General features: G+C 38.5%; 1 long non-coding RNA gene across 1 annotated transcript in view; it reads right to left on the bottom strand.

Annotated features, from left to right (window-relative positions):
- Positions 1-6775: 6775 nt before the first annotated feature.
- LOC108641055 overlaps positions 6776-16858 on the bottom strand; it is a 31981-nt gene continuing 21898 nt past the window's right edge. The window contains exon 3 of the long non-coding RNA XR_001921718.2: positions 6776-6926. This is a non-coding gene — a long non-coding RNA (uncharacterized LOC108641055). The remainder of the gene's footprint in view (positions 6927-16858) is intronic.

The following is a 16858-nucleotide window of genomic DNA, read 5'->3' as shown; positions in this document are numbered from 1 at the left end:
CTTCAGGCCTTCACTGGATCAGCTCCAGTATGCCCATGTCTGTCTTGCACTGGGGGGCTCAGGACTGGATGCAGCACTCCAGGTATCTCTCACCAGACTGAGCAGGGAGGAAGGATTGCCTCCCTGACCAGCTGGCAGGGCTCTGCCTAATGCAGCCCAGGAGGGGCCATAAGGGCACACTGCTGCCTCCTCATCAACTTGGTGTCCGCCAGGATCTCCAGGCACTTTGTTACCAAGCTGCTTTCCAGCCAGCCAGGCCCCATAACACTACATGGGGTTACTCCTCCCCATGTGCAGGACATCGCATTTCCCCTTTCTGAACTTCATGAGACTTCTGTTTTTCCATTTCTCCAGCCTATCGAGATGTGAATGGAGCACAACTATGTGGTGTGTCCATCATTCCTCCCAGTTTTGTGTCACCAGCAAACATGCTGAGGGTGCACTCTGTCCCATCATTCAGGTCATTAAAGATGTTAAACAGTATTGGTCCCACTATCACCACTAGGGCCTGACCTCCAGCTGGACTTGGTGCAACTGACCACAGCCCTCTGTACAGTCCCTCTGACCACAGCCCTCTCTACAGTCCCTCTCAGGTGCACTGACGTTCATGATACCCATCACTCAGGGCTCTCTGCCTGCCTGGAGGAAGGCTCTAGAATTCCACTTAATTTCCATGGTCAGCATAGGAAAGGCTTTCATTTTAATGGATGATTCTCAACATGGTTGAACAGAGTTTTACAGAAAGGACATAAAGCCGGCAGCAGAAAAGGAATGTAGCTTTGGGAACAACCCAGGGAGTTAAAAGCTCAGGATCAACCTGCAAAAAAGAATGGGCTGTGAGGCATCCTGGGATGAGGATGGCTTAGGGAAAAGACTAAAGAAGACCTGGAGGAAACAAATCCGGACCGTGGTAACTGCCATTCATGGTTTTTATTGCTGCAGGTACTGTGTTCCTTGTTCAACACTCTGTCAGGGTTCACCCAGATGTCTCTGAAGTCATAGTACTAGAGAACAGCCCATGCAAAACAATCTCAATTTGCCCCCTGAAATTCTTCATGTGCCTTTCCTACATATTTCATTTTAATGCTTGTCTATGTTGAATTCTGATTAATGTATTTACTTACTTTTACTGGCAAGCGACCTGCAGCCATGAATACTGTTAATGACACTTAGCGCGCTTTGGGAAGCCCATTATCTGAAAGCCAGCTGCTATTTCAGGCACATTAGTTATACCCATTATCCACACACAAGCCCCATGATTGATTGTCTCATGCATCCTCACTAGCCCAGAAATAATGACAGGCCAGTACTGACCCAGTCATGAACTTACAGCTATGAGGGGTAACCACCTCTGTGGTGGAACTGTTTCCACTGCAGGGCAGAAGTGTCTCATTTCTTGAGGCTTAGGGCAAGCTCATGAAATCGATCCACCTTAAAGGAAGGAAGATCTGGAGCCACTGCTTGTGACCTTAAGTCTCCACGCTGATATGATCCTACCCCTCCTGAATCCGGCTTAGACCTGAAGAGCTAATCTGTGCAGGATCCAGCATCTCACAGAACATCTACCTGTTGCATGAATTCCTGGCAAGCATAGAGGGAAGCTGGAATGAACAGCAGCAGGATGGAGGGAAGGAAAACAACCAGTGTGCAGTCTCAGAAGTGCCTCAAGTAACAGCTGAGTTAAAGCCATTGGCATTTTACATTTTACAGGGACACAATAATCTTAGAAATATTTCCTAAAATGGATGCAAGTTTTGAGTCACTACATGCCCCACCATCCTTAACACTGAATCTTTGTAACTGTAGGGTGAGGGAGAAATAGTCCTTAAAAGCTGTGAGCAGGCTCTGCACTGTGGGTGTGAAAGACTTGATGTTGTGCCAGAAACAGATGACTTGCAATGTGAAAGCACATGGCAAGTGTAGATGTCCTCCGAGTGCCTTTCGAGACTGGGACCTCAGCTACCTAGATGCATTTGCAATTTTCAAGTTTTACCCTAAATCTTAAAGAAAAGGTTTTTATTTTCTACCTACTTTAACAAACAGCCATAAAGCTGATGCTCAGCTAGTGTGCCTACCAGAAAAATATTGGTCACACTTTTTTGTTTTTTGAAGTGTAGATTAAATTTACTCTTTTAAGGAAATTCAGTATCATTAATGCAAATTTATGTGAATTACTCTATTATCTGTATCTCCTACAATATACAGAACATTGAGCTGATCAGAGCTCAATGTTTTTGAATGTTTAAGACATACAAAATCTGTTAAAATTAGAGAGGCATCATGAGTTTTCTACAAAGAAGACATATTGTTTAGTATCAATTACTACTACTATCTAATGCTAACAGCCCTGATCCAGAAGTGGATGTACATATGACAAACCATAACTTTAATGATATGGTTAGCTAATGGAGTGAAAGGAGCTTTCCTGGATCAAGCAATCCAGCAGGTTCTGTGAAAACCAGTACTCACAGTGACTTTTAAAGATTTATACTCTCACTTTAAAAGAAATAGGGGAAGATGTGGTACAGAATAAACTGATATGAAATATCCATATGTCTATTATGTATGTTTCTCTGTTGGACCACAGTAAGGTGTAGTTTCTTGATGATAAGAACAATCCAGTTATAAATCTTTTTCTTTTCAATTAGACACTAGTACATATATTGCCTTAACTATCCTGCATGAAGCAGTACCACTTCAGAGCTAAAACTAGCAGCATGTTTCAACTTTATTGTAAAGTCTCAGTATCACTAGGTTATACTGCTGGTTTTTTCAGACTTAGAAAGTAAAAACAAGGTCACAAAAATATAGTTTTCCTTTTTAAAATTAATTCATTGAACCTTTTTATATATGTCCATTGCCCTGTTCCCATATAAGTATATGTAAGTTGAATAAAGATTTATAAGAATCAGTTGGTAATCGGAATTTGAGCAGAAGAGTATATTTTTTAATAAAAACCCCATTAAGATCCTGTGTATTGCTTAGATAGGCAAATGACTTGCATGCATTATTTTCCTTAAATTTGTTTGATTGATTTACTTACTGATCAGACCACTCTAAAGAGGAATGTTGGATTTCTGCATCAGAATTAAGCCTCTTCTTATTTTGACCAAAGTAAGTAATCATCCAAATGCACTTGGGAAGTACCTATTTTTGAATCCACTGCATTTTACTTCCAGCACTCTTCAAATATAGTAGAAATAATAATAGTATGTGGGTTTGCACTCATGCAAACATAACAAAGTTAACTGGGCAGGAAAAAATTGGACCATTGATTACCCCTGTTTTGATATGATTATTTTTAGCTTACTTCTTGATTTTTAAATATGTACTGGGAATACTAATTCTGCTTCTTGCCTTCTAGTTGTCACCCTCCTCTTCCAAATAGCCTACAATATGTTGTACATACTGTATATTTGCTTTTACCTTGAACATTTAGGTGCCTCTTCATAACTAATATGATCAATCACAATAGCAAACACCTTTTTAGCAATCAATGTAGTAATTTTAATTTGCCTAGGAAATGCAAAGCATCTCACAAACCATTGGTATAACTGTTTATAGGTAATAAAAGTTAAAAATAGTGAATTTTAAATTTAAAGATAATAAATTGAAACTGTCACTTTTTTTAAATGAAGGATAGGAAAACAAATGTAGAACTAAAAGCAGATGTTGCCATGACACAGTCTAAATATTTAGGGGGAAAATACCACAAACACTAAAATAGCACTATGTTTTTGAGAATCTTGAGCTGTTGGGAAACTAACTTGATAATTTCTTGGTGGATACCAGGTCCTGGAAGGAGCTAAGTAGTCTCATTCCCTCTGAGAAAGAGCAGGATGAGGATTCCCAGCCTACTGCTGAACAGGGCCTTTGATGCTGGAAACCTTATTAAGAGTTGATGCAGAAAATGAAGAAATGTGGGATAATGATAATCGAGTAACATATGTGTGTCAGAGAAAATGGCACCTCTGTGGCAGACAATGCAAACATATTGCTTTTAACCTTCTCTTGTATAATATAATAAGCAAATTGACAGAAAATATTTTAATAAAACACTCTATCTAGTAATTTTCACTCTGATACAACTTGGTTAGTGTGGTATTATGCTATTTGGGAAAGAGCTTTTTATTCTTCAGCTTGTTATTGCTTTGTCTCCTACAAGTTTCCTGTACAAAAATACCAGAAACTTTCTCAAAGCCTTTTGTAACAACAAAGACTGACTCAAAAAAAGAATATCCTTTGATGCCCCTTTGTGACCCACAGAACAGATTACAGACACCAAGACGGTGTGGTGGCAAGGTCTCAACAGCAAAGTAAAGCAGTTGAAACAACTCACAAACAAAGGTGTCTGCTGTCTTATAATGCAATAAAGCATCTCATTAAATAAAGTCTAATAGAACCAGCTCTGAAATTGCAGCTAATCTTTTGTATAGATCAATAAATTAGCTATTATAAGCAATTCAAAGGCAACGTTTCAATCTACTCCAGTGGCTTATAATGGATATTTACACTGAATGTTTTCTGGGGGAAAATACCCCTGTTTAGCTTTAGCCTCTGAGGCCTCTGAAAGAAATCCAGTGTTACATTTCACCGTACAAAGGTTCTGAAGGAAGGAAGGATCTAAGGGAGCATTTCTTCCAGCCTTTCACCCACTGTTGGCTTCCTTCTTACCCCCTGTCCAAAGGGCCATGCATCAAGCAGGCAGGTCCCAGCAGGCAGGGGTCCAGGCTAGGGCATGGCACTGCCACTCCTGACTCTTCTCCCAGAGCTGCTGTAGCCCATAGCTGATGGGATCATTTCTTTCATACTGAACTATTAGCTAAAGCTGGCCTGACAAGATGTGAAATATCTTCCAAGACATCTCACAGTGCACATAGGTAGTGCATGCCACTTACTTGCATGGTAGTCTTTTAATTCAAATTGTGTGGAGTGCTTGCTACATCAGAAATATGGGTAACTTAGGCCTGCACTTGTGCTCATGTAAGCACTCATGTAAGCAATGCCACTGCCATGCTTTTGCTTTAAAATATGAAATTCACAGAGGCAGCGAGAAGGAGCCACCACGCAGAGGATCCTGCTCTTCTTACATGTCACCTTCTTGTTCCCCCAGTCCAGGAAGACTCTCAGATGCTTCTTCAGGGTCTGAAAAGGGAAGACCTAGAGCTCCCTCACACTCCTTAGAGGAAAAGAAAAAAAAAGAATGAATCAGTGGAAGTTATTATTAACAGATTGAGACAACAATAATGCTGCTACTGTAGAAGGTTAAGCACTTTCACACAATTGCTGGCTGTGTCTAGCCCCCACTGAACTGGGCAAGTGCTGAGTGTACCAAACCTAGCCAGGGCTGTGAGGTAAGTGACTGTTCCTTGGAGTAGCAGCTAGCACCAGGACCATATGACTGTGATTTGTAGCACAGATTGGTTTCACAGAGGATCAAAACCTACAGAAAAGTATGCACTGCACACAAGGGAATTACTGTGTTCCCAGTGCTTCTCCCCAGTGGACCTCTGCCAATGATATTTGGACATCAGTTTTCAAGTACACACATCACAGTCCAACTCCTGCACAGCAGGTACTGTACGAAGACATTTATGGAGAATTTGTGGTCAGTGAGTAAATAATCACTGTCTACATTTAAATATAGAATGTTCCAAAGGATATTGCTGCTTGTGTTTAAAAACAGAGCACACAAGCTTACTATAAATTTTCAGAGGCTTTGCCAAGCTGAAGTTCTCAGGTTTGCTTTAACCCAACTGAAACAATGAATCTTTAAGGTGCTGCTGTAAAAGCATAAATGACAATCACTGATTCACACAGGAACTGTAACTGCACGGAAGGAAAAAAGTAAACGAGTGTACCATCATAAAGAAAGTTCAGTATGGTAAGAGTTCAGAGTACCTCTTACTCCATCTTTTTCTTTTCTACAAGCATCATATTTTCTTTGTGGTAGTTTATACTAGTTGTGGATTTTGGTTTTGAATAAAAGGCAGCTGGCAAAAAGTATATGCCTATTTAGTATATGTGTAATTCTGATTGTTCTCATACAACGTGCATACTATTGGACTTGTTTCAAGATGTGATGGATGACACTTGTTTTACTTCACTCACATGAGTGGCATCACCTTTTAATATAGTATGTCTGGGTGGCAAGGAAGGCTTCTGCTCACTATATCCTGCCAGCAGTGCACTGATTTCACTCCATTTGCAGGAAAATGAGTTTCTCTTTTCCTAAAGGCAACAAAGTACTCACAGGAGAGGAGGCTTTGAGCGCGCCTCAGTATGGACCATGTGGAGAAGCCAGCAAGGACTAAGCCTGCAGTCCCACCAAAACTTTGCGGGCTCAGGAAGCAGGTCCCTAGGGGATCCAGGCCTTGGAGGTTATTAAAGCAAGGATCCCTTCTAGGGTTCAGAGTACATTTTATGGTATTTCTTACAGCCCAGGAGGTCTTTGTTGGACCAAGAGAAGGCCTGAAGGAAAAATTTCCCATTGTAAAAAGGCATTAGACAGGCAAGACAGGAAAACTGTTTACAACTCCCTGAACTGACATTAGGTCTTAGCCAACAGCTTGCTATTTGAAAAAAAGTTTACAGCTGCAGGTTCTGCTCAAATAAAATGCTACATTTAAAAGCTGAAAGTCATTTTGGTGCATTTGGATGTTCGCTTTCAAGAGGAGATGAAGACAGATTCACCTTGAAGTTCTGACCACTTTGGAGTTTTATTAAACAGCAAAGAAAACACAGGTGCCCAGAAATACTGTAAAAAGTGGTTTAACTATTGAAAAACATAATAAAATAAAATAAATTAGAAAATAATATGCAAAACATCTTGAAAAACTGTTGTTGCTGGAATTTTAGTTCTGAAGGTTTGATTTGCATACTCTAGCACAGTTTCTTTCCTATGCCAAACTTGCAAAGTCTGGTCTCTGAGAAAGAAAAACAAGAACATTGTATTAAAGTTCTAACGAATGATGAATTATAAGCCCAAAGTGGTTACAATTTGTTTGTGGATAGGTATATAATGTCATTGAACAGCTGGAAGGCAATAAGAATGATAATTTTTCTCAGTCAGTGCATTAATATACAGGATGTTTCTCCATAGACTGCTGAAATACCATGAGTACATAATCGCACCGGGAAAAATAAATTTTTTCTCACATGCTCTACATGAATTGTTGACATGATTTTCTCCCTGCCAAAAAATGTTAGGAAGACAGAGCAAATAAAGATCTTTCACTGGGAAATTATTTTGCATTTTGCAAAATGGTAGAAAACATATTCCTTCTGCATTGCTTGAACAACAGGAAACATCCACTAGAAAATCTTGAAAATGAAAATTGACAATGCATTTCACATATGTCAAAACAAGCCCATTCTACATATTAGGCCTCTTGTACAAACACAATTTAAATATATGAAAGATAGATAAATTAATATATTCTCTGTAACTGTATGCACACATTAATTTTGCCTAAGAAAAGGAAAATTATTCCTTTTAGATATAAGTTCTTTAAAACATATGAAGCTTCTCCTTAATGAACAATAGGCTGATGCAGGAATACAGAGTTTAGATGTTTCAGAGCCTGCTATGTTAGTGTGTGAGCTTGTCCTGAAAAGCTTGAATATACAATCTAATCAAAATCAAGGTGATTCTATATGGAAAACAAATTCAATGTCTTTTATCAGAAAAGGCAAGAGAATGTGGGTTAATAAGAATTGCCTCTTAATAATTATGGAAAATAACCGTTAATAGAGTGCTAAAGAGTTCAAGAGTTCTTAGGAGTGTAATGTTCTAATTCTGTCCTTCCCCTTCATCTCCTCCTCCCTTCTCCCATCCTTCTCTCTAAGGATGTGCTCCCCCAGCCCTGTCCACCTCTGTCCCTTTCAGCCTCAACTGCCCCCAGTGTTCTTGCTCCAAACAGCCCTCAGCTGCCTAAGTGCTGGCAGAAGGCACCTCATGAGCCGAGAAGAGAGAAGGAGAAGGAGGCAGAGAAAGCTGGGAGAGATTACTTGAATCTTCCCTGTGCTATTGCACAAAACTCTCCATTCTCCCTAGGCTTGGCTCTGATGCCAAGATCAACGCTGGTGGGCTGGAGGCACTGGTGTTGAGTCCCCACGTAGCACAGGACACGGTAAAAGCTTTATGCAATGTGACTGGGTGAAGCAGGCAGCAAGCACACAGGTGTTCTCTGTGCCCAAGAGGTGTATTTTGTTCTCTTTATAATCCCTCGCAAGAAGCTGAAGGCCCCCCCAAAGCCTGCTAGTAGACCTCTATGACTGCAGTAGACAAACAATGTAATCCATCACAAATTCCAGTACATGAAAGCAATATTAGCACCATGACTCTGCATTTTTTTCTTTGGAAAGAATTTGATTAGGCTTAGTATGGCCTGGATTTATCAAAGTCTGACCTCTGTCCCTTGCTCTTGTGCAGGTGTTTGCATTAATGTAAATTAAGAATAGTATAAATCAAACACAATGTAAATTAAATACAATGCTGCTGAATTAAAGTTGGCAGATACAGAATTTGGCAATAGGGATTATGAAGAAAAATGAGCTTGTAAGGGAAAAAAAGTGTGGAATATTTATTTTCTTTTAAAACAGGAAGGTTAAAAACTGTTTAATTATTCTTAAAACATATATTGGTCTATGATAGGTTCAATTCCAGACAGCTTGGCTGCAGTTCTTTACTGATCTGTACTGAGACTAGGGGAATGTTTAACAACTCCATCAAGGCATCTGAATATTGTCTTCATTACTGTATTAAGTACTGATTTTAGTACTCAGAATGGAAAAAAGGTGGCTGCAATTTGGGGTTAAAATATATCAAGGAGGACTTAATAAATACCGCTTAAAATTTTTATTTTAATACACTACCACATAATATTTTGAAAATGGAATCTGACTTGTTTTAGAGTTATTTATGGGTTCTTTTTTTTTTTCTCTGTGACAATTTACAATTCCAGATACAATGATAACTTAGTAAGTAAGGCATGCCCTTAATTCATGTACACAGTCTGTGGATAGTTCTCTGAATAGCAAAGTATGAACTTGCCTCTGAGGTTTCTTCTTTCAGAAGCTATATTGCATCTGATACCAGCAACGTGATTTGCCACTCCTAAGGCAGAAAATGAATGCTCAGAATATACCAATCTCTCTTGGCGGAGAGCCACACTTTCAATTTATCAGGCATCCTTTTCAGTAATGGGTTAACCCTTATAGACAGCTAATGTTCACTCTGCTTCTGCTGGGACACATTTAAGATAAAATATTTATACCTCTCCATGGGAATAAGCATTAAAAAGGCAGGATTGTTCAAAATAATGGTCTAAAAGAGGAGTAAAAATGAGAACCCAAAATAGCCTAATAAAATCCTTCTCAAATATGCAGATAGCCGAGGGAAAAAAAATTAGGATTTTTTTATATCTGACATTGATATGGAGGGAGATTTGTTATCACTGGTCAGCAACAAGCTAGAACATGTTGACAAGTACAAAATGACTCACGAGAGTCTGCATGGGTTTAAAAGAGCAGATAGTGCTTAGTAAAATGGATTTCATAAGAAGGTGGCACAGAAGAAATTAATGAATGAATACAGATAGTTTGCCTCTCATTGTCTTCCCCGATCTCATATATATATATATATATGTATGTGTGTATGTATGTATATATGTATGTATTTATATATATATTTATATGTACGTATGCATAGAGCTTAGAAGATAAAGTAACTTTTAGCCTAATTTTTCTGGTAAAGGTATCCAGAAGAACTCTTGACTTCTTATATAATCACTCAGAGGAACAGGACATACTCTCAGAATATGGGGCTGCACTTGGAATGCTCAGTGGTGAGTGACAGAAAAGTCTGAAGACAGATCCCAAATACTTACAATGGCTGTCTGGTCATGATCACCTGCCTTTAAGAGACAATCAGACCAAAATGTATGATGGTCTCCCTTAGCTACCCAAGTGTGAAGTCAGCTAACACGGATTGCACATGTGCCCAGAGCTACTTCTTCAATGAACTTTAAGTAAGAACAGGAGTTTCTCTTGTAATGTAAAATTGGCAAAAGTCTTCAATATGAGTAAAATGACTCTCCACTGTCTGTACACCTACCCTGGCTGTGTGATGGGCTCTACTTTCAATGAAGGGGCATCCAAATTTACTCTGGGCAATCTGTTCCTGTGTCTCACCACTACAAATCAGTCTCAACAAATAATTTAGACTTAATGTACCTTCCCTTCCCATTCAGTCCCCAACCTGTAGGATAAATGCAAGGAGGAAAGGGGATGGTCTCACCCTGGATGAAGCTGGACCTTTCCTCACAAATTTACACTTGTAGAAAAGAGAAAGCCTACTCCCATACATGGGTCATCATTGCAGATCACTGCTCCTGCAGTTTAGGGATTCATACCACTGCCCAGACTTTGACATCGACTCCTGTCTTCAAGAAGTTCTAACCCCCATAATCAGGATATCCTGGTTGTACACTACAGTGCAAGTAAATAGCAGTGAACAGACTTGTTTTCAGTTCCTACATTCTCAATTTCTGCTACGAAATACAATCACAATTTCTCTGGGCAACCCATTCTGGTGTCTCACCACCACAAATCAGGGTCTCCACATATAATTTAGGCTTAATGTGCCTTGCACTGTAAATGTTTTCCAATTTACCACATCTCTAGAATCAGAAAGCTCTTCTGACCTTTTTCCCCTTGAGTTTGTTAGTTCAAAAGAGAGAAGGCAGTAAAAGACCTGCCAAAGACAACACAAGGACTACACAGCAGATGGATAGGCAGACAAAATAGATAGTTGGATAGCTATAGGTAGCTCAGGCAAGATCCACTCTTTTCAAACTTGATGACTTCTGCAAAACACATGTATTTATCTACTAACTGAAGAGGTGCAACATTGTGATTAATGTAAAATCTTAACACAGAGAAATAAAGCTACACAATTGCCAGGACAATAGTTACACTAAGTGGAAACATTGAAAAAAGTTCCTCTAACCCTCTTCAGCAACACCATCAAAACAAAAGCATTAACCTACAGGGTAGCCATATGTTAAACCAACATTCTGTGTCTCCTTAAAAAAAAAGAAAAAAAATAAAAGAAATCTGAAAGAATAAACAAGAGTGGGGGTTTCATAGGGGCCTTTCTTTTTAATGTTAGTTCTTGGATAATTTTGTCATCTAACTGGAAAGATAAGAATGGAACAGTGGGAGAGAGAATGATGGAAACGCAGTAGCACATTGAATATAAGGTAAAATAATTAAGTTGATAGTAATTATTGTGTAAGCCTCAAGCTGTGATCTAATCAACTATCACAACCTAAGCAGGATTGAGCTGCATTGGTACTTAAAGGGAAAATCCCATATGCTGTTGAAAACACTGTTGATTTGATAGGTGCTATGTTTCTCTTCTGATTCTCTTAGGGAAACAGATCACAGCCAGGGTTTAGAAGGAATTTGTAATTATTTACGACCAATTAGCATAACAGTATTATTATTAGAGAGGATATTTTTTTGCTTCTTGTCTACTACACTGCTGCATTTTCATAGGAATATGGTATTTTTCTCACCTTGTCTTCAACTTTCTATAGCATTTTAGAGATATTGAATAGCAATTATATTTTATTTCAGAAGTGGTTCCTACTCTAGGGCTGAACAAAGTGATTCTCACATAAATGCCATGAGCTTTACATACTTAAGACACTTAAATAATGCTATTTAAAATTTATAAGACTCCTGTGAGACAGCAGCAAGGTTTTACCCAGAGTTCATGCAACCAGGATGAAAATCTCCTAAGCAGACCCTGAAAAGCTGAGCCATGCATCAATAAATCACATGTAAAATCTGTATTCTTTTGGCTGGCAAATTAGCTTCATGGGAATGAGTTTCACCCTCTGATTGTAATGTCCTTTGTGAACTAATTCAATAAAGTTTACATTAACATATAATTTTAATACTATTAGAACAATACAAATAACCAGTTAGTGAAATAAGCATTATAAGAGACACCCAGACATCATGGAAGAAGATTTTGTGGGAACATAGACTACAAGTTCTGGGTCTTCTGTGGAGCATAATGTGTTACACTGTTACACTGGAGAAGACATAATAATTCATTTAACATACTAGAGATAATGTGCTGAAGGGGGAATAAATGGACCACATCAGTTAAGTCTGCTACACAAGGTAAGGAATTTTATAAACCACATGTCTTTGCTGAGAGATAAAGCCCTTCTGGAATTAGTGCTACATCAGCTATCAACAGAAGAAGAAATATGGACGTAGCAAAGAAATTTTATTTAAAATACTAATGAAATACATTGTATAGTTCAGTGTGAATGTGATTTAATTAGTCTTTCATACCCAGACATTAGAGTGGCGGCAGACATCTGTGTCTAAGAATGACTTAAGCAACCAGAGAGTATGTTAAAGTTTGTAGTTTGGCACTAGCCCAATGAAGTCTATCTTGAATATATGCATTATTAAAGAGTCCCACTCAGATGAATTGAAGAGAGGGATGGCTCATATTTTAAATTCTTTTACCTGTTTATGCTTATACATGAAGCCCAAATTTCTGGTGTATAATGAAGCACCTGACTTAGAGCCAACCTGAGCCAGCAGGTCCCCATCCCATAGCCTGGCACTACACAGAGGCAGTAATTCAAGGCTAGAGCAGTTTGAACGTGTTTGCAGAGTATATTAGCTCAGGGCAGTGCCATGCCCATGCAGCTACACATTTCCAGATCCGAAAAGCTTCTGCGTATTTCTGCACAATAGACTCTTTTATTCCCCATCAAGTTAACTCCAGAAAAGCCAGTCTGGTGTCAATATGACCAGAAATCTTGGTTTTGTCGCAAGATGAGCCTTGCTGCTATTTCTTACCAGTTTCTCTGACAGTGAGTTGTGTGAAAGAGAAATGTAAATATACTGTCAAATGTTATTTAATGTATTCAACATGCACTTTCCAATGTTTTTCAATTTAGGATACACGCTTTTAAATATATTGGGTGACAGATTTTATTTTTATATTTGTTGTTTTTATAATCATCAGACAAGTTAGGGTGTTGTGCCTGCTCTTCTAACTTTCTCTGAAGAATAATAGTCCAGTCTTTGGATCCTGCAATCTATACTTGGTGCAGGGTCTCAGGAGTGATACAGCAAAAAAAAAAAAAAAAACCAACAGTGAAAAGTGGCTAATCAGTCCCAATAAATACTTAGGACTGACTGTCTAAGGGATGGCTCTAACTTGTGTTAGCCAGTGCCCTGTCTGTGTACATTTGCCCATGCCTTATATATGCTCAGTTGCCTTAAGGCCTGATTGTATTCCAATGCATGGACTCAGGGTGCTCTAAATCTGCATATTTCACAACCAAACTCCTTGACTGCATATTCTAATTTTCCAGAATGCAGTGCCTTATTTTGACACCTGCTCCAGAAGCTCTCCAGAACCTGGTGGTGTAATCCCAGTGTGGTACAAAGCGGTAAAAGTGAGGGCCCAGTGATTAGTCTCATGGAGATATTCAACTCCTGATTACAAAACCTAAAGATAAATGCCTACTTGTGAGTCCCCACAGGCAAGCCATGTTTTTAAGCTGACATGATAAATCAGTGGAGTCAGAGACCTGTGAGAGGGAACTCCTGTCAGAGTAGAGGACTAGGTAGCTGCTACATACAGGGTGCTGGTGCTAAGACACACTAGCACCTCCCTCCTGACCTTCTGCTCTGCAAGGACATGGACCTCCTGTAGGTGCTGCCTCGTACGGTGTGAATGCCTAAGTTACTGCTCAGATAGCACAGTGTGGGCATCTCATTTGAGCCTCCCTTCATGAGCCAGTTGAAATGATCCCCAGGCTCCTGCATTGACTACATCTTCACTGCTGGTAACAAGCACTTCAAACCCACACGTCAACATCCATGTATAGACACATACATTTAGGCTTCTTAATTAGGGAATAATATCCTCAGTCATTTCCACATGAAAAGGATTACATGCACAAATCCTGAAACACTTCTTTATGAAACACTTAAAGCCCCTGGTACAGGAAAGGTGCTTGGTGTTTCTGAGCTAAACCAATGTGGCAACTACGTCCCCAGAAGGGGTAGGCTGCTGAGTTGCTTTAAATGCAGAAGACATTGGCAAATAAATACTTATTTTTGTTTTGCTCTCTTCACCCAGAAGATGTGGTGCAGCCAGGTCCTTAAAATAGAGTTGGAACTGGAATGGATTGGAGGCAGCTGGAGAAAATGTCGGTGATGAGACGGCTGTACAAGCAAACGCCTCAGAGATGAAATAAGTATGAACTAAAGACTACGATAAGTGAGAGATTCACAAAAAGGACAAGCATTGTCAGCATGTTTCTTCCTCTTCCCCATCCTTTGAAGTCAGCCAATATTGTGGAAAGCAGCCAGAGCAGAAAGGGAAGCAGCCTGTATTTATAAGTCTAACAAGCAAGCAAAGGACTTTGGGACTAATTTAAGAGAATGATGGGAAAAAAATGTGCCAAATCCAGTTCTCAATGACTTCACAGCATAATTTTTTTTAGAAACTGGAAGATTCATCTTTCTGCTTGATGTGGAAATAAAGATATCAGCAAAACACAGAGCTTTACAGGCATGTGGATATCATGGCCACCATCATCATCTCTCCCACTATTGGGAAGCAGCTATTTTATCCTGATAATATATTCACAGGCAATACTGCTTTTTCTCACATCAGTTTCTGAGCAGATAAGAGAGTTCCTTTCCATTTGGTACAGAGAATTCCACAAAGGTCTAAAAATGATGAGTTGATATTTTTTTCCCTTTCAAGTAGTAAAGTTCATAAAATAAACTGCCAGTCTTCTGAAGATTTGGGTGAGGATTTGCTGGAGCATAATCACACTAGAAGACGGAATGTAAGAAACGGGAATTTTTTTATTCAGCCTAAAGACAGAATAATGACTTCTGGTTTTATGCAGTAGTACATCTCCTTTAACTCCTAATAGTGCCATTTCATGGTTTCCTTTAAACTACTAGAATTTCCTAATAAAAATGCATACAAGGAAACTGACCAGATAGGAAAAAAAGAGAAAAAATAATATGTATGAGATTGTCGGGAGTATTAACTTTGGTAATTTTGAGATGCAATGTGGAAAAGCTACAGGCAACAATTCTGTCTTTGATAAATTTAATAGCACGTAACAGTCATTCAGATTAGAAGTCACAGAGGACAAGGATGCAATATCTACTAAGGAAGAAGTTAAGAGGTTTTTTAAGTGGTCAGTAGTTCAAGGACCTTTACTTACCTAGAAATTCAGATTGTATAAACACATCTTTGATTTCCTGAAATTGATTCCTGTATGAAAAGACAAGCTGGTTTTATATAATGCCACACTTTCAGAAGACAGGAGAAGTGGAAATGACAGGTGATTATATCTAATTAAACTGTATTAGGATACATATAGCAAATGGATTGAATGCTATACTTGTTTTGATTCCTTCATTTTCAGTGAAGAGATTTAAAATCAATTATTATTTATTTTGCCACTAAAAATTATCTTTATATTTACAAAAACAAAAGAACTAATTCATTTTTCAATTTTCACAATTATTAGAATACTTCAGAAAGTTTTATGTTTAATTTTAATATATTTGTAAAGGACAATATTTTTTGTTTTCAGAAGGGCCTGGGATCCAAAATATTTGAGATATTCTGTAATAAAATGTGAAAAGTTAAGCAAAGGGTGAGTGTTGATGGACTTCTTGATCATTTACAAACTTTTTGAAGAAAGAAAAGAATAAACTAGGCAAGTGTGTTAAAAATATTCTCCAAAAGTCATGTCATGTAGAACACCTAATGAATTTAAAGCACAGTTTCAGTAGCATTCTCAGTAATTGAGAGTACATTCTATATTAAGGGAGAATAATTGGATACTAAGATGGAAACCATTTTCCATTTGATTACCACTCAGTTCTGATGAGTTGAAGAGAACTTTGAAATTGTGTCATGTCCTTACTATACCAGCAATAATTTTATGCAAGGATATATTTTATATTCAGCTTCCTTTCTGCTCACTTGGTTTTTGTGTTGTTTTTTTTTATTTGCTTCCTCCAAAAGTAATTTTCTTATTGTCTTCTTACTGATAAGGAATGACTTGATGTAGATGAAATAAAATTAATTTTAAAAGGAAAAAGTCAAAATGGAATTCCCAGGGTAGATCAATTCTACTGCACATTTCTGTTACTAGTTCAGAGTGTTTCACTTGTTAGCCATTTGTAGGCCATCTCATGCAAAATTATTTACCAGTAAAACACACTGACTATGAAACGCACTGCGGTCAGCTCATGGCTCCTGTGCACTTCACATGGCCATTTACACAACAGCAGAGTGAGTATAAATGCTGTCAATCTGATATGCAGTTATTTTTATTGGGTATTAATAGCTGATAAAAATCAAGCTTCAGAGTTTAAGCTGCCTGCCAAAATAGATATCTAGTGATGCTGATGCTTTCCCTGGTTATCACAGGGTGAGAAAATACAGTATTCAGCTTCCATCACTTGATTGATCCACCACTGAAAATCTGAGTCAAGATTCACCTTATCAACTAAATGATCAGATAATAAATTGAGCCAACAGCTTGATCAGTCATTCTGCAAGCTTAAGAGATTGCATTTGAGAATGGGCTTTGTGTATTGCAACTGTAAGTAATATATAAACTATATCACTGAACCATGGAGGAAAACAGTTTTTCAAGATCTCTGGGTGAGGTACCTTCAGAGATAAACACAGTCAGATATCAAATGGCCAACAGGAAGAGAGGGTAAAAACCCCATGAAATCTGCTCAAGGAGATATAAAATACAGTACT

Source organism: Manacus vitellinus, unplaced genomic scaffold (genome assembly GCF_001715985.3).
Source record: "Manacus vitellinus isolate BGI_N305 unplaced genomic scaffold, ASM171598v3 scaffold_5_pilon, whole genome shotgun sequence".
In the NCBI taxonomy this organism is placed as follows: Eukaryota; Metazoa; Chordata; class Aves; order Passeriformes; family Pipridae; genus Manacus; species Manacus vitellinus.
This window is presented reverse-complemented; position numbering and strand designations above follow the sequence as displayed.